This window comes from Amphiura filiformis, chromosome 20, assembly GCF_039555335.1.
Source record: "Amphiura filiformis chromosome 20, Afil_fr2py, whole genome shotgun sequence".
Lineage (NCBI taxonomy): Eukaryota > Metazoa > Echinodermata > Ophiuroidea > Amphilepidida > Amphiuridae > Amphiura > Amphiura filiformis.
Genome location: NC_092647.1, coordinates 7,209,816 through 7,229,815, shown reverse-complemented (window position 1 = coordinate 7,229,815; position 20,000 = coordinate 7,209,816). Strand labels below are relative to the sequence as shown.

General features: G+C 38.4%; 1 protein-coding gene across 1 annotated transcript in view; it reads left to right on the top strand.

Moving 5' to 3' along the window:
- Positions 1 to 835, top strand: part of LOC140142930 (uncharacterized) — a 67,469-nt gene extending 66,634 nt beyond the window's left edge. The window contains exon 32 of the mRNA XM_072164957.1: positions 438 to 835. The gene's annotated coding sequence lies outside the window, so the exon portion shown is untranslated. The remainder of the gene's footprint in view (positions 1 to 437) is intronic.
- Positions 836 to 20,000: the final 19,165 nt, after the last annotated feature.

Genomic DNA, 20,000 nt, shown 5'->3' with positions numbered 1-20,000 from the left:
CGAAGAAAATGACATCCCCCTTAGTTGACCAGCCCTGATAGGAATCCAATTTAGTACAGAGTTTGCTTCAGAGCTACGGATACTGGTTCAGATCAAGGAAAGTCCCTATAATAATAATGTTCGGATCCCGAAATACTCCTTTGATAACGTTTGCCACTAAGGCCTATTTACTCACCACTATAGATGAGTTGACTTGTGACATTATAGCCTGGTAGTATGCGCGCGCGTCATCACAATTCTCATTGTTCCTTGCCTAGCCGTATGCGCGCGCATCGTATTTTGTTCGCGTTTCGGGGCCCGTGCTCCCGACACAATAAAGGCTATTGAACAGTGTAGTGGTTGTATGCAATTCCCTCAAGCTTATGGATATATCTGTCACTTGTAGATGTTGATAAACATTGACGTCAACTATCTATACTTTGCTCTTATTCTTGCAGACACGAAATGACACCAAAGGATTTCTGGTAGTCTCCAATTTGCGTGCAGCCGCTGGAAATATCGAAGTTTACCAAGCTAACCGAACTCGACTCGGTCAAATACTGACTCAAGTTACTAATTAAAGTATGACATATGCATGGCGTCACCTATAATTATTGCACTTGGAAATCATTATGACACAAAATTATAATACGAAAATCATAAAAACAATGCAAGATGTTTGTATGTTATAGACTTGATTATGAAAATGCCAGGAGAGCCCACACCACTAAAGTGTCCTATTCTTTACATGTGTTTTAAATTATAGAGAAAACTACCGCATTTTCTCATATTTAAACTTCGCTGGTGTATTGAAGTCATAAATTATCTATAAAATTCTGATATTTTCTATCCTATAACCTGCAGTTTTAGATGGCATGCTGGATAGATTTGGGCAAGCTTTACTTAGTGGTATGCACCCTGGAATGCTTTTGAAATGACCTGAGCCTACGGGTGTCTCTTAGCTTCTCTTTACCTTTTCTGGTTTTCATTGTTCACTTTTTCTTAATAAAATAATGTAATACATAAGCTTGACCGTGACTACCTTGGACTGACGTGCGCGACCTTGGGACGCATGATTGACAGCTTCGGGACATGCGGGACGCATCTGACTTGTTGTGTTCAGTGTTCAGCACAGGGCGCACATCCTGATTTGGCATATTTTCGATCTTTTTCTAATCATTTATATAGAAACCAGATTATCCCCTGCTTTTCATTGATTTTATGTCATCTTCTAGCCAAAATAAGCGCTGATTGTCTTTTAGGTCCCATTGTTGTCAACTCTCTTGATAGCTTTTGCGTCACCCTTTTCGGCACGTAGAAATACGGAGAAAGGGAAATAGTGTGTGGCAAACACTAGAGTGTGGGAAACACACTATGCAGTATGGAGACGGAAAATCCAGTGGTGAACGCCACCTTCGGATTGGCTAGTTGTAGTTAAAGCCATATTATAACAACATTTGCTGAGGAGAACGCCCTCAAATTTTTTTGTAATTCTAATTTTTACACGATTGTAATGTACTTTAGTCAATAAAGATACTCTGCAAAAATCAAGACTTTAAGTGTTGTAGTTTTGTCAAAATCCGAGATTTTGAATAAAACGATGGAACCGGCGTTTTATTATTACGATGGAAATATTAGTCGAACACGTATGCACAGTAAGTACACGGCGTGCGGGATACACATACACACACCCCGAGAATCGTACCGTATTACAACCGCGGGAGTAACATGCATGGGCGCTAGTAATAAATTCCAATTTTTTATGCTTTACCTCATTTGTTCGGCTCAAAATTAAAAGCGGACATATCTAACAGTAAAAGCTAACATTTTATTTAAAATAAATACTGATCTATTTTTACAGAAATGTTATAATATGGCTTTAAGGCGTCGCCTAGCAGAGAGGGTGGACTTTCATTCCGTCCCTCCTCAGTTAGAAGACGACATAGCGTCACTTTTCAGTTGGAGCTCTTTCATTTCACACGTTTTTTATTTTCTGTGCTGCATTGTAGACCGATATGATTTATGGACTAGACATATACATTCACAGAGCGACAGACTTTGTAGTTAGGATTCTTCATGGATGAATAAATTATGTTTTTCTGTTGATAGATCATACATCATTCATCTGTTTTAACTCCATTCTGTTGTCTTCGTTTATTTTCTCATCCCTGTCCATTTACCCATCTGGTTCGGGGGAAAAGCATTACCCTATTAGAAGTTTGTTTTCATTTTGACAATCCCTGCCTGACTCGCAGTAGGGGTTGGTTTTGGGTGCTTGGATGTATTGGGGTTTTCTTTTCGGTTATTCGGACAATCTATGTATGACTCGCAGTAGGGGTTGGTGTGGGGTGCTTGGATTGTACAGGGTGGTCCAAAACAACTTTACCCAATTTCAAAGGTTAATTTCTCAAAGTTGAAAATTCTGTTTCAAATGATTGTTTCATATTCTGAAAGACCAACTTTCTAAGAGTATTTTAAAAGTACTTAAAAGTGAAAATAGGAATGAGAAGGAATTGAAATCAAAATTGTGGCGCTAGTTTGAAAGGAGGCATCCTCTTTTTATGACATTAATTGTCAATAGATATCAGTTGATTCCGATTTTGCGTTTGCGAGTTATGCATGATTAGGAGTATGCTCCATAGGCTACTGTTGAATTACGTTCTGGTAATTCAAATTTGGCGATAGTTTTGCTATTAAACGAATTAATCTGCAAGAAATTGTTTGTTCATAAACATTTTTGAGAAATGTGGGGGATGAGGCTGTGATAACGAAATGCCCCTTCAAGTCAAATGGTCAAAATAAAGTTTTCCCAAACGTAAGCCTATTGGCTGCTGCATCATATCACATTAGAGTGTTTTTGTCGTTGGAATTTTCACATGGAATTCAGGAATGGAGCGTAAAATGCGTGGAAATTTATATCAGAAGTGCTATGATAACGGCTAGAAAGAAATGCAGCCAATATAATGCATTCTAAATTAAAATGGTAGAAAGCAAGTTGCCAAGAACTCTCGCACTGCATTCCCTAAATCATCGCATCACTGCAAGTTGTTAATATTCTCAAGACCTTCTATGGTCGAAATAAAGTTGGTCCAAACAAAAGCCTATAAATATGACGCTGTTTTTGTTTATATTGCTCATTTATAAAAATTCTTACAGTAAAGTATATTTTTATGGCAAAACCCACAGGCACGGTGACCCGGCAGCACAAATGAGCCGTAAATTCCCTAAATTGTATTCTGAGTTACGGTGTAAAATGTGTACGAAGGTCATATTCATCGGTAACTTAAGCTGGCCCGACATCCGTCTCATTTTGATAGTCAAAAACTAATCAATAATCCTATTGTTGAAGTGGATAATAAGCTTCTACCTTAGATGGCTATAGAACTTTTAATAGCTCTGGTCTTTGTTTGCTTTTGCTAAATCCTGTTCAAGTGGTGGGTTACCAGGCATTGTATTTTGTACAGGTATGCATAACCAACAATTAACAATGAGAGAACTTTCTTAAACCTCGTTGACTTGGGGATGATTTGAAATGACCGCCAATTATGACTGTTTGATATTTATTGCCAGCAATGTGGAAAAAGAGACACATGTAAAAACGTAAAAAGCTAAATCCTGTTCAAGTGGTGGGTTACCAGGCATTGTATTTTGTACAGGTATGCATAACCAACAATTAACAATGAGAGAACTTTCTTAAACCTCGTTGACTTGGGGATGATTTGAAATGACCGCCAATTATGACTGTTTGATATTTATTGCCAGCAATGAGGAAAAAGAGACACATGTAAAAACGTAAAAAGCTATAATTTTGTTGAAGGAGCAAAGTTTATCAAACCATAACCCCGCTTCTGGATATCGTTCGAAGTCAAATGATATACTATTTTTAAGTTTATGTGGACGGTCACATATGGTATATGAAGGGATGATTTTAATAGCTCTTTCGTCCAACCTAAATGGAGTAGGAACTTCATATTTGGTGTGCAGAACGCATGACACATGAATATTTAATATATTTGAACAAAATCATCACTTATAATTCAACATATTTTATTTATGGGTGAAAAGGACATTGTTTGGTGATTTTAGTGCTGTTTTGACCAAAAACGGTAATTTTTGAAAAAAAGACTTGAAAAGAGTATCAATTTATTATTTATTATTTATAGGATCAAATAAGTCAAGCACAACATTTTTCTATGATCTGTGGTTTTTGACCTATGACCTCTTGAAATTCAAAAGTAGGCACTTAAAATACACGGTTTATAAATAATTTGGTCCTTTTGGTCAAAAAAATAGCCCTTTTTTACAATTTTTAGCAATTTCTTGAATTAAAAAAGTTTGAGTTACACTTTATGTTATTAATATACTCAATTTTTACATTGGAAAGTTTTCCCTTTGTTATGAATCCTTGCATGCCTAGTCTTGTGACCTACGTCTGAGAAACTCTAGATGCTACACTCTTGTTGCAATATTTACATTGATAATTTATGGTTTCTCTTTGGTATGAATCCTTTCATGTGTAGTTTTGACATTTGCATGTGAGAAACTCTTGTTACAATATTTGCATTGGTAAGGTTTCTCTTTGGTATGAATCGTTTCATGTCTAGTCTTGTTACCTGACAGCGAGAAGCTCTTATTGCAATATTTACATTGGTAAGGTTTCTATTTGGTATGAATCCTTTCATGTCTAGTCTTGCTATATGACAGTGAGAAACTCTTGTTGCAATATTTACATTGATAAGGTTTCTCTTTGGTATGAATCCTCCTTTCATGTATAGTCTTGCTATTTACATGTGAGAAACTCTTGTTACAATATTTGCATTGGTAAGGTTTCTCTTTGGTATGAACCCTTTCATGGCCAAGATTGCTATCTGACCTGGTGAAACTCTTGTTGCAATATTTACATCGGTATGGTTTTTCTTTGGTATGAACCCTTTCATGTTTAGTCTTGGCATTTGCATGTGAGAAGCTCTTGTTGCAATATTTACATTGGTAAGGTTTCTCTTTGGTATGAACCCTTTCATGGCCAAGCTTGTTATCTGACCTGGTAAAACTCTTGTCGCAATATTTACATCGGTAAGGTTTGTCTTTGGTATGAATCCTTTCATGTCTAGTCTTGCTACCTGTCTGTGAGAAACTCTTGTTGCAATATTTACATTGATAACGTTTCTCTTTGGTATGAATTCTTTCATGTTTAGTCTTGGCGTGTGCATGTGAGAAACTCTTGTTGCAATATTTACATTGGTAAGGTTTCTCTTTGGTATGAACCCTTTCATGGCCAAGCTTGCTATCTGACCTGGTGAAACTCTTGTTGCAATATTTACATCGGTATGGTTTTTCTTTGGTATGAACCCTTTCATGTTTAGTCTTGCCATTTGCATGTGAGAAGCTCTTGTTGCAATATTTACATTGGTAAGGTTTCTCTTTGGTATGAACCCTTTCATGGCCAAGCTTGTTATCTGACCTGGTAAAACTCTTGTCGCAATATTTATATCGGTAAGGTTTGTCTTTGGTATGAATCCTTTCATGTCTAGTCTTACCATTTGCATGTGCGAAACTCTTGCTACAATATTTGCATTGGTAAGGTTTCTCTTTGGTATGAATCTTTTCATGTTTAGTCTTGTTACCTGACAGTGAGAAACTCTTGTTGCAATATTCACATCGGTATGGTTTCTCTTTGGTTGGAACCCATTCATCCTTTGACTTTCCACACTCTGTTAAGGTTTCTTTGTCGCAACAATAATATCCAATTGATTTAAACTGTTCTCTTATAATAATCCCCTGTTGTAATCCCTCCAAATGGAGCTTCTTCAAACGAATTGTCAATCTCATCTTCAGTTTATTATGTTGATTATGTGGTGATTTTTCTTTAGTATGTATAATATACATTGTATACATCTTTTCATGCCTTATCTCGTCCTGTGTATAAATCTTACATATATATTTCACGTTTCTTGTTGGTGCTTAGGGGTGGTGCAATAATTATGTGAACCCCCGGGGTGGTGAATTATAGGGGGGGGGGCAAAGATTTTTTTGGCAGGCCAAAAGGGGGGGCAAGCATTTTTTGGCAGGTCGAAAGGGGGGGTCAAGCGATTTTTGGCAGGTCGAAAGGGGGGCAAACATTAGGAACACGTTCAAATATGCAAAATTTTCTGCTCGCTGCACTCGCATTATTTGATAAGACAATTTAAGGTTTTAAATCCAGGTTCACCAAAATCTTGTATGTGTAAAGGGGGGCAAGATTTTTAGGCACGCAAAAGGGGGGCAAAGGTTTTTGGCATGTCGAAAGGGGGCAAAGATTTTTGTCACGGCCAAAGGGGGGGGCAAGCGATTTTTGGCAGACTATTTTGAGAATTCACCACCCCGTGGGTGCACATAATTATTGCACCACCCCTTATCCTTTAATGTTTAGGTCTTTTCTGGAGTTGTCAAACTCTGCACGCAAGATTGGCGCTGCAGAGAAAACTTTTTAATGTTCGCAGTAACAATTGTTGAATTTTTTTTTTATTAAATAACTAATTGAAACCTATAAAATTACTTCAATATCATCTATATATCTTTTATCACTTTTAATCAACTTTTCAACATTAAAACATTGCTGGAAAATAACGAAACAAACTTTCTTATGACCTCATGAAAAACATGTACAAAATCCCCATAGGAAAAGTGGCGACGCTGTGCTTAAAGTCATAATGTACGATCTTATAATATGAATTTGGTTAATTTTTTCAAACCTGATTTTTTGGCATATTTGTAATGTTTACACATGTCACAACTTGCACCTAAATGGAATCAGCCAAATTTGTTGTGTTTGTAGGTAAACAGAGCAAAGTTCGACATAAAGTCATAATTCAAGAAATTATGACTTTATGTCCGCCCATAGAACTGCGTGTTAAACGGCCAAAATAACAAGCAGTGGTTCTTTCACGTTACCTCGTTATTTCAGCTCAAAATGGACAGAAACCATTCCCGATCATTATTTAATACTAGTATTATTTCAGCATTTTGAGTATATAATGACAAATTTAAAATTTGAAGGAAATCGTACATTAAGCCTTTAATTAGCTAATTATGACGTCAGTCCTTGACGACCACCATAACAACAGATGACGCCCGGGGTATTTGAACTCTTTTTTAAAACATGTGATGCATAACAAATGATCAAGGTTATGTATTGTGATACTAGAGGAATAAAGGTGTCCCCCAATTACAACGGATTAGTAATTGTTATTCGATTGTGTTATTTGCCAACGCACTGAAGAGTCTATTGTTCTATTGTGTCCGATTTGAGCGCTGACATATTGGAAAATGTTGCCAATCAATATTAATGAAGTCGTGCGATCGACACCTACAACTGTTCAATTGGGCGACTTTATTGTGCTTTTATTCATACATTGGGCGTATCGAGCTGTATCGGTTGGTCCGCAATTATATTTAATATAGTATTATAGGCCTACGAGTATGATTTGCTTTGCTTTATTGATTGATTCAGAAATAGTATGGCTATATGCTTCTCGAGTTATCAGCAAATATATCACATTTGAGGTCCAGGGTAGACTCCTATATACGCGATGCTCATGTAAAATACTATGGTAGGCCTATACATAATAAAACACGATGTGGACCGCGGCTAATGTCCTTAAAAATACTACAGTAGGAGTGATATCATAATTACTTCAAATCCTTATATGTAGACCTATTGGCAAACAATGTAAACAACTTACTTGTGTAGATTCTTATATCCGCCACACAGAGCGCACACTTTGCCTATGCTGCTGAATTGTCCGTAGCGAAATGGTAGAGCAAAGCGTGTTCACTGAGTATAATCAAATGAGCGCCCAAACCAATTTGGGCGCTGCAATAGGTTTGTATTGTAGGTGAACCTATGTTTTGTGTGCATGCGACAACTCACGCACACCCTTGGGATGGACTAGTACAAAAGGTACCTCTCGTTCGTATAGGCGCTTTTACGTGACTTTCGTTTCATCACTTATTGACAGTAGCCTGCCTATTATAGCGTTAATACGCTGGTCAGGTCAGTTACCGATTTAATGGCGGAAGCCCTTTGTCTCGAACAAAAGGTACCTCTCGATGAATAGCGTGTCGGGAACTCCAATTGGCACAAAGGAACAATAAGCGTTACATAATCTATTTCCTCTCCTTCCTATATAAACTCCTTGTTATTTGCCACCATCCAAAAGAGATAATTTCCATTCAGTTAATATCATGCAGCCTTACTACAGGGAGTTCCTATCTCGCATTATAGTTTAATTTCGCCTCCAAAGTTGTTCAGTTTTAACATCAGATCAGGCTCAAAATGCCAAAAATTACTGATCACCAGAAGGGATTGATAGAAGCCTATCATAGTGAAGGAAAATCTAACCGTGAAATTACAAGATTATTGAATAAGGACGAGGGATCTGTTCGATATGAGAAAAAGGGAGATTCATGGCTCAATGGACAATCGCCCGAAATCCGACTGGACGGCCGAAAAAAAAACCCACCAAGATATTAGAGACATTGCGATTTCCAAACATAGGTATCGGACTTACGTTGATCTATTCAAAACCACCCTCCTGTATCGAAGCGATGTTACGTATTTAGCCAGTTTTGAAGATTTTCCACGTGCGAAATGAACGTAGATACATCGTTGAAAATGCACAAAATTTGTCCATTTCACATTATGTTAAAGACAGTCAAGGGGGAGGGGCAAGTATTCTTTGGCAGTGGCCCCCAAATATTTTTCTTTCCCCTTTTTGCCTCCCCCTCCCACTTTTGAGGCAAAAACCCCAAAATTACGTAAATTGCCACCTTTTGCGGCAATTTTGCGCAAAAATGGTTGATCCCCCCCCCCCACCACCACCACCACCACCACCACCACCATACTCCCGGAAAAATACAGGTGCCGCCACTATTTTACATAGAACCCCGATAAAGATTACGGTACTGTTTTGTTTTTATGGTAATCTAATCTTCCATTTCCTTAAAGAATCTTGGGATTATATGAGAAAATCTTTAATACAAGGGGGGAAACCCAACGTCTATACCCGGGGACTATTAGGCCTACAATGATGGCAAGCTCCCTATACATTGCCATGAAGCAATTCCTGGAGAGGGCAATCCCTCATTTGCATGTGACGCTTTCTTATTTAAATTAGCCATTGTGTTATTGCTTAATATTCATATGTTATGGGGAGCACTTTACACCACCAGGTTGGGCAAGTCATGAATAATTTAGCGTTGTGAAGCCAAATAAACTTATTATTTCCCAGGCTTGAAAAAAAATTACAGGCAGAGGTGGGAATCGATCTCGGTACCTCCCGGTTAAAAAGCACAGTGCAAGACCGCTAAGCCAGCTAAATATCTGTTGTGAGACGTGTAACATTAAATCAGTAATAAAAGACGTAGATTCTTATTTTGGGCTCAAATTGTAGAAAAGGGGAAGTATTTGTCTCTGCTCTAAAGAAAATAAAATTGAGATCTTCAAAACAAAATGTTACGGCCCTATTGAAAAAAAAAAGATTGATATCAAAATAACTTTAAATTCATTTCACGAGGCGGCATTGCCTCATTTCAAATATATAGTTTTAGTTTTGGTTTTGGTTTTGGTCACGTGGTTTCCTATTGTCCTGCCTAACCACTTGAATCACAAGATATCGAACTCTTTGTTTCTACCTTTTGTTTAAAACTAAACATTTGTGACAGGTAGTTTCGGTTTTGGTTTCAGTTTCTTATAAGTGGTGTGACGAATAAAATTACAGGATTTTCGAGTTACCTGATCTAAGTATACAAAAGAAATGTTTAAATTTCGCAGTGCAATATTCACGAGCAGAGAAGTCGAACAAAACAGTCTACATTTGAAAACATTGATTTAGTTTGAAAGCATTGGCTTGAGACTACGAAATAGCCTAAGCTGATTTCACTGTGAAAATATATAGACCATCGAAATATTTTGCATTCGACATTACAAAAGGGGTCACTACTGTAATTGTATAGGTGCTATAAACAAAATCGATTCATGTCCTTAATCCCATGTACCAGAATCGATGGAAGGCCATTATATGACCTCTAATAACCTAATGACTTTTACTGAAGCAATTTTTACTGCAAAAGTAGAAGATAGAGGGGAGAAGATTGGTGTGTGTGTGGGGGGAGGGGGATATGGGCCGGGAGAGAGAGAAACATATGAGAGAGAGCATTGGAAGTGAAAGAGAAGGGGAGGAGAGCTCGAGATGAAGATATCGAATGTAGGGAGGAGGAGGGAAAGGGGTAATTTAGGAAAGAGGTGGTTATATAGGAGGGAGCCCCCTCTTAAAGAGGTATGGGTTGTGCTTCCGGGGATAATAAACTAATTCATAATCAAATCATCTCCATGCATCGTTTATGTTTCATACAAACAAACAAATTCCCCACCCCACCCCATCCTTCAGTATACGCGCAAGTATATCATTTCCAGGCCTAGAACTCGCGAGTCTAATATGCCACCTACCTTCGACAGAGAGCACCAACTGTCGTCCGCAGGATAGATTTCCGATATCAATCATGATAATAATTATGTTAGCACAATAGGCTATTGTATACTTCTGGTTATATACCCTATACTGTGTCCTCCCAGCATAATAGTGTTATGATTGCAGATCAGATCAGCTCTACTTTTTAATCCCTTGATTTTTGGTTTCTGAACAAAAGAGAAACCAAAACTATATATTTGAAATGAGGGAGTGTCACAGACGAACACTGTATAGGCTAAAAACTATGTCATCACCACTAGACGACGTCGTAGCACAGTGGTAGAGCATCAGACTGGTGATGCAAAGGTTGTTGGTTCGAGTCCTCCTGTCAGCAATGTTTGTTTTTGTGAATGCAATGCTACGATACCATTTGTTCAAATTTTTCTTATTTATTTGTTTCTTTTTTTATTTATTTATTTATTTATTTGTTTATTTATGTAAATAATTATGCTTGTATTTATTTTGTTTAATCACTCACACTCTTTAGAAAAAAGGGCTCTTGGTCGATCAGTTCATTTATTCATTGTTTGATGGTTTGATATGATATGTCTATTGATTGAAATTGAATATCATATAATTTATTCATATTCATTGTTTGTGAATTGATTGATTAATTAACTGATTGATTGATTTGTTGAGCCGGTGCAAGTGAGTGCGTGAAATGTTAGAGGTGAGTTACTTGAACAAGCCTTAATAATTATAATAAATAAATAAATAAATAAATAAATAAATAAATAAATAAATAAATAAATAAATAAATAAATAAATAAATAAATAAATAAATAAATAAATAAATAAATCGCTTTCCCCTCTCAGCCTGCAAAAATATTGTGACCACCCCTGTTGCACATTCAAATTATTGGGATCCCAAATAATGATTAAATAGGGCCTACATCAGATTTGTAGATGTAGGCCTACAGTAAAAAAAACTTTTTTTTAAAAACTAAACCGATATTTTACTCATTATTGACCATGGTAGGCGAAACCGTCAATAGTGATTAAAGAATTTTTGTTCAAAATAAAATTTCCATATCATAAGCGTTTCCGGACCTTTACTATTATCCTCCCCCCCCTCCCCAGGGGAATCCATAGACATGGGTCTCCCTTTTAGATGTTCGGTGCTATGTGTGAAAAACATGCCGGAAAACATGTTGCTTTTACTATTTTCAAGCTCAAATCCTTAGATATGGGTCCTTACTTTCCTGACAATCCTTAGATATGGGTAGGGGGCCTACCTATTTTCGGTAAAATCGTGACCCTTAGAAATGGTTATGGGTTCGGAAGCTCGGGCCGCACATCTCCGTCGAAAAATAATCCAAGTAATGGTTAAGCCTTTTAAAGCGTTTTAAGGCCAAAATCGCACCCCTCACCCCAATTTTACCCTCCCCAGGACTCATAATTATTCACAGCCCTGATAATCTCCTAAATTATTCATTATTGTTTTTCGATGGACCTAAGCTCCTGTAATATGCATGCACATATTGAATACAGCAAGCTACATTCAAATTATACATGCACGATGCAAGTGCTATTCCAGAAACGCTGCACATCAGTGACATCACTTAATTAATATTACTACCGGTAGTGAATAGCAAGCTTCGAAGGTTGAAAGTGCGCCCGCTTTACTACCTGAGAGCAATCCGGTAGTGGCGTTTCAATTTATTACGTGTTGGGAAATCCACAAGATCAAATAGAACGGTGAGTGATGATTATTTACTTATTTTAAAAACAAACTTCTTAGGCCAGTTATAAACTACGTTCACGGCCGACAACTATAGTTTGAATGATATTTATTATCACACGAGGAACTAAAAACAAACGAATATGGCGCCTCACGTGCTTCAGGTCAGGTCAGTGGTCAAAGGTTTTTTATCGCTAAATCGCTGGCTGAATATCGTATCAAATTCAAGTGATACACTACCGTCGTATTATTGACACCAATTCCTAATTTCGACATTACTATTGCGAAAGGTTATTCCATTATCAAATTAGTAGACTTTCTGTAAAAAACAAATCACTGGTGCCTGATGGGAAATACTAGTGCGCCATCACCGGATTGCTCCCTGCTCTGCTAGCTGGCGCACTTTCAAGCTTGGTACTCGCATTGAACAGGCAGAGTTCGCAAAACTAACGGCGTCGTTATTTGCCAACCCTAAAAGGGATCGAAATTAATTATTCATAACCGATCGATAACTGGCCTCATTTTCTAAATAGCAAACCAGCGGGATTTGTCATAGGTTTGCGTTGATAATAGAACAACCGTGAAGTTAGTGTCACCCCCTTGACATTGCTCGGACCAATGTACCATGCACGATGCAGTCATAAGCGGATTAACTACCATAACAATAGTTGAATACAATTTTTGAATAGATGCGGGCGATATTGTGCGAGCGAGTAGTGCAGGCGATAGTTTCAAAATTGTATTCATCTATTGCTATGGTAGTTAATCCGATTAACTACGTCACTTTGCCAGCGTATACCCGATAAATGTTGGAGTTGTCTATACACCGATCCGAGAAGCGTTTACTGTATTTGGCCCTCTATTGACGGCAACACAGATGTACCAGAGCGGGAGATTTAATTCGTAATTCAATACTCATGATTGTGTATTGAATATCACTGTTGTGTACAATTCCCGGGTACAATTCTGTATAGCACACAATAAATAATGGATAGAACCCCCGACCTCGGGACACCGCAGTTTTACATCGGGAACACCGCAGTAATGGCGAAGTCGGATAGGTGTATAGCCTAAATGTTTAAAATTCAACTTGCTACTAATAAGTCATGTGGTCAAATGGATTAGCGCGCTGGACTTGAGTATTCTGTATGCAGCCGCGGCGTGGGTTCGAGGCCCACCTCTGCCGAACTGAAATTTCTTTTTTTTTTAATTTCATATTATGGAAATGGGACTGGGCGAATTAATGTATGACGTAGGGAGGAGTGACCCTGTATATGCTGATTGCATGCAAAACAAATCACTAGATGACTGACTATAGGACATAGCGCCACAACACGAGCGTTGATTAAGTAGGTGGCCTCACTGCGATGCAAAGCTACGTAAAACCGTACGTATTAACGTACGTAAAAACGTACGGTCTACGTCTACGTTTGGAAAATCGCAATCTCTCTAATGATAACAAACGAACCCAAATAGCGTTTGTATCAAACATTGTTTATGATGACCAGCAGTGCAGTCGGGATAACTGCAAGTCGATCATGATAACTTTTTGATAGCATCAGGGTATTGACGCCATAATGAGCCTCATTAAACAGCGCCGCCATTTTTTTCAATGGGATTTTACTGTGTAATTTACCGAAAAATAAGGATATTTTTTCTTTATTTATTTTTGTAATAAATGATGGTTCCATGTTCATGCAATTATGACTATTATTGACTAAATGGTTTATATTTTAGTGACAGTTAGGCTATAGGGGGTGCGGAAAGACATTTCAACGCGGGAGTACTATAATAGAATCTTCGTTTTCAATACTTGCATGTATGAACTGGCAAACGGTCAATGAGATGAAGAGATAAATTCATGATTCTGTACACACAAAAAGACATGAAAAAGCACACAATTATAAATGAAATGAAACGCAATGAAACTTGATACTGTTGAAACGTACTAAACTGATCGACTGACAGACTGATTGACTTACATCCTTAACAAGTTTTGACCTTTCCATGACTTATCCTTCCTGAGTTATAAGCAAACAGGTCAAAAGTTATACTTTACCGCCCCTTTTTTCTATTCTTCTATATAATGACATGACTATAAATATAATGATGACAAGAAGGAAGCTATCGTAGTTGCTGAAACTTAAAACTAAACTAAAGAAAGTATCGCAACACTTAAAGGAGTATTTCGTGATCCTAGCATCCTCTTTTATGACATTTTTCAGTATATATCCACGAAAAAAGCTTATTCCCAAAATTTCATTTGAGACCGAATTAGCGTTTGCGAGTTATGCATGATTATGTGTATTACACTGCTCAATAGACAATGTGTTGTAATATCGTTCTTGTATACCAGAACGAAATTCAAATTTCACAATATCTTTGCTAAACGAATTAATCTGCAAGAATGTTTTTGCACATAAATTTGATGTAGTCAGAGGTTTCCAGTGAAAAAAGTGGGGGATGATGCTGTAGATCACGAAATGCCCCTTTAAACAGAGACTGTTTTGGAGAAAATAATTAACACTCAACAAGACAATGTAAGAGTTTACTGGATAGATATTAGCCAGAATTTCACATCATAATGGTAAAATGATAATGTATGCCTATGATTGTTGGCATTATTAATATATTATCATATTTATAGGGAGTGTGGTATGAATATTCATAGGAGCTGTACATCGTTTACGTCAGTATGGCAGTAAGATAGAGGTTATGTTTCTAGAAATGCTAACATTTTACTTTTCCTTTCAGCACGATAATGATGAACACAGTGCAAAGCTTGTGTTGAAATTATTATATGTACCTCAGGTTGGTGAATTATAAGGGGCAAAGATTTGTTGGCAGGCCAAAGGAGGGGGGAGCATTTCTGGCAGGTCAAAAGGGGGACAAGTGATTTTTGGCACGGATGTTTTGGGCACCGTTTCTATATTACGCCACAAAAAATGAGTAGACTAACGTTAGGAACACGTTCAAATATGCAACATTTCCTGCTCGCTGCGATCACGTTATATAATAAGACAATTTAAGGTTTTAAATTTGGGTTTCCCAACATCTTGCATGTGTAAAGGGGGACCAAAGATGTTTTGGCACGTTAAAAAAGAGGGCAAAGGTTTTGTTGGCACGTCAAAAGGGGGGCAAAGATTTTGGCAGAACATTTTGAGAATTTAACACTCTGGGTACACATATTGCACAGCCCCTTAACCGTCTCATCAAATGGACGGGAAAGCGCTTTGGAGTAGCGAATAACACAAATTGTCATTCTTATAATCTTACCTTTTCGTATTGCATTTCAGCTCAAATAAAGTTATATAGAATTGAGGTATCACAACAAATTATGCCAGTCGTTGTACTTGCTGAGTTTCTCATTTAACGTTAATTTCATTAAACATGTTAAATGAACTTGCCTTTACATGTACCGATACTTCTTGCGAGCAGTTTTTAAAGACCTGTTAATACGGTTTATATAAGTATTCATATGATGATTAAATACAAAACCTCATGCTCCTAAAGACGAAGGGTGACCTATCACTATTGAATGAAAGGACTTAAACTTTGTCGTAGAATATTAGACCATTTTTGCATCATATGTTATTGATAAAGTGATCGCTCCGAACAAAGATCAAAGTCCGCGTTTGATATTTGCATTACATGTACACTAAACTATACGTGTATAAAGCAGTAATAAACTACCATCCTATTCAAGTAATCAGTGGCGTATATTTCTTTTTGACATGGGGGATGGAGTTGGACAAAAATTCTTGAAGTATAGTAAATCCATCACCTTTTTGTGACAGAATAAGGTTATGGGACAAGAGCTCGCGAAGCGTGGAAAATGTTTGCCAAATTGACGCTAAACTGATGAAATATGGTGCAAAAGTGGAATAAAAGGGACAAATAAAATTATGAGGTTAATTTGGTCAGAAACCCACATGCTTGATTGTATGGACCTTCCTCCTTTGTAAAATATTGGGGGATTTATCCCCCAGGCCCCGCCCCCCCCCCCCCCGCCCCCGGGACTACGCTTATGCAAGTAAGGGGCTGTGCAATAATTATGAGCCCTGGGGAGGGTAAAATTGGGGGGGCAAGAAATTTTTGGCGAGCCGAAAGGGGGGGGGGCAAGCAATAAAAAGGCTCATGAAAACAGTACGGAAACGCTTAAATATGTAAATTTTCCTCCTCGCTACGCTCGCAACATACATCTAGACCATTTAATGGCATCCCCAAAATTTGGCATGTTGGGATCCCAGAGAGGGCCGAGAGGGGGGGGAGAGGGGGAGAAAGCGATTTTTGGCGAGCCATTTGGAAATTTTACCCCCCCCCGGCTCATAATTAGTGCACAGTCCCTAATATAAGGATCAAAATAAGTTTTAATATTAAAATTGACATTTTATTGGGTACTGAAACAGAGCTAGAAGGGATCACATCATGCATAAGATGCAAAACGACACGAGAGAAAAACAATGACTTTATTTTCAATTAGTAAAATAGCCCAAATTTTTTTTAAAGGAATGTCAATCCATTTCACGTACGATCAATCATTATTCATTTTGCAACATGCACTGTCACCGTACGTACTGCACGGTAGCCTCGAATTTCACACTTGGTTATATTTCACGAGATAAGGGACGCACCATTTGACTTCCAGGGGGGCTGGGGATAAGGGACGCACCATTTGACTACCAGGGGGGCTGGTGTTGTTAAACCTAGATTGTGCAGTTTGCAGAATCGAGTCTCCTCTGCTGTTAAACTTCACCAAGCCAAATAGCATTGACCTCTCCCATGACAAAAAGGTTTTCTTTCTTGTGGGTTTTTTTAAAGCATCGTAAAAACTCATCACTATGAGCTGATGTCGGTGAATGCACTAGGATTTATTATATTAAGGATGCCATCTCTTTAATCAACTTGAATTTAGCTGATATCATCCTTGATCAAAACTCCAGATTCTATAGCATACAGCCTGTCTCAAAAAAAATTGTGCATGTGTAAAGCGCCCTCTAAGGCAATTAGAAAATACCGTTGTGACATAAGGCTTACATCATCATCAAGGGCGGAGTCTTAGCTCTCAAATGCCGTTTGTTCTGTTCAATTTGCTTGTTTTAATCTCCAGATATCTTTAGTTAACTACGAAAGGGTACAATCACATTTGTGCCACTTTTACTAGGGAAGGGGGCTGCATATGTAAATCAACGATAGCTGATGCATGATGTTGATGCGTCTAATGCACTCTCCCCTTCGGGTATAATTTGGTTCATCTCAACTTTGGTAGTGACGTATGTGCGTATTTCCCTTGCAGCAGTATCAAATCGCGCGCGTAAAGTTAAACGCCCTAAGTGTGCACGCACGCGTGCATGAGCGTTTTGTTGGCACGCTTGCATCGCAACCGCGAAGAAGCATTGACGTCACTACCAAACTTGAGGTGAACCAAAGTATAGTTGACTAAATTATAATTCTATTAGCTTCTATTCAACTGGACTTACTATTTATGATGGCTACGGACCCATTCCATGTCAACTCCAGGGATGTGCACCGCAGCACCTCTTCAATTTTTTTTTTTTCTGTGTGGTGGTAGATATTGATGAGAAAGTAAAATCCCGAAAATTTGAGCTTCATACTCCATTTCGTTTTCCCGTGGCATCAATTTGAAATTTAGGGGGGCAGCATAAAAATGTGTCGTAACGCGAAAGACGACGTTTGGAGGTCCATAAATGTATAAAGGGAACCCTTTACAACTTTGATAAGTATGTATCCTGGGATACTTATTTGTGTAGAATTCAAATCTGGCATCAGAAAACGTGTAACTCCTTTACTTTAAAAGATATAGGGCCCTCAAAATGCAACTTCGTCCATCCAGGACCAACTTTGGGGGGTCAGAACTCCAAAAGTAAAAATAATTTTATTGTCCATTTTTTGCCAGTCAGAGCCCTTTGGCATGTTTGGTAGGACATTACTCTTATCCAATATTGAGCCTATAAGAATACTTTTAGCTGAGATATTACCCATGCAAAACCCCAATTGTACATTTTTTGTACATTTTGACCCCCCTGAAAACCAATGTCAGACAATTTGATCCACCATCAACTTCAGGTATGTTGAAAATATGTCCTTGGACAACATTTCTGAGAGATATTGGCTTGGGGTCTCGATGGCTTCAACACATTAGCTCACATTAGTAAGGTTTGCATTCTCCATAGAGTAATATCTCAGCTAAAAGTATTCTGATAGGCTGAATATTGGATAAGAGTAATGTCCTACCAAAGGGCTCTGACTGGCAAAAAAATGGACCGTAAAATTATTTTTAATTTTGGAGTTCTGACCCCCCAAAGTTGGTTCTGGATGGACGAAGTTGCATTTTGATGGCCCTATATCTTTTAAAGTAACGGAGGTACAAGTTTTCTGATGCCAGATTTGAATACATTTATGGACCTCCAAACGTCGTCTTTCGCGTTACGACACATTTTTATGCTGCCCCTTCCCTAAATTTCAAATTGATGCCACGGGAAAACGAAATGGAGTATGAAGCTCAAATTTTCGGGATTTTACTTTCTCATCAATATCTACCACCACACAGAAAAAGAAAAAATTGAAGAGGTGCTGCGGTGCACATCCCTGGAGTTGACATGGAATGGGTCTACGGTATCACGTCATATCCATGACGCATCATCAGGCCGACTGATCTTGAATTGGCTCTGTGACGTCACGATGGTAGAAGTGACGTCACACGAGAGTCGTCGAGGGATCTTCCTGATGGTCGGTTCGTAACTCTTGGACAAGTTGTGGCGTAGTCCCCCTCCGCGATTCAAGGTTGGCTCCTCCCCCGGGGCTCCTCCCTGCGAACATATATAGCTTCTTTCACCCCTCTTTCATACCACCTATGATCTTTATCAAGCACAATAACGTCCTTGTCCTCAAAGTTGTGTTTGGCTGCTTTGAGGTGCGTGTATACCGCAGAGTCGTTTGAATTGGGGCGACGATGTTGATACATGCGCTTGTGGAGAGGTTGTTTTGCCTCCCCTATGTAGTAGTTCTCACAGTCCGAATCCTGGCAGTTAATCGCATAAACAATGTTGCTTTGTTTGCGTTGCGGGATCTTATCCTTCGGATGGACTAACTTTTGTCTCAGAGTGTTGCAGGGTTTTAATGAGACAGGGATCTGGAGATTAAAACAAGCAAATTGAACAGACCAAACGGCATTTGAGAGCTAAGAATACGCCCTTGACGTTGATGTAAGAATTATGTCACAACGATATCTTCTAATTGCCAAAGAGGGCGCTTTTCACTTGCACAATTTTTTTTTGAGACAGGCTATATAGACGAATTCCTACACCTCAATGGCAGCCATAGCTGGGCCCCGTCTGTGTCTATACCACCTAAAATGTAAAATGATGCGGCCTCGACGGGAATCCATCACTCGTGTTACACGCAGACAAACGAGTGATGATAGTTTACAACATAATATAATATAACATCGATTTTTCAGTGGCTTTAATCCATCCGCAGGGACCCAGTAATGGCCGAATGAACATCACTTGGCTCTACGGGTTGTAAGAAAAGTAAACCCTCTCTGCTGATTCCATCCTTTTACACTGGTTCTATTTGGGAAAAGTCGCGTTCCAGCCAGCTTATTTTGGTTATTAATTTGGGTATGCTGTACTCGAATCGGTTGTATGTCAAGAATAGAGACCGGCACCACGCTATCTCACATGGCGCAAGAAAGACGAATGTATGAATAGCGAAAGTCCAGTGACCGCGCCGCTCGAATTTTTCGAGTATTTTTCCGAGTATATTAAGTAATAAAAAAAACCTTTAAAAAGGAAATGGGCGTATACTAA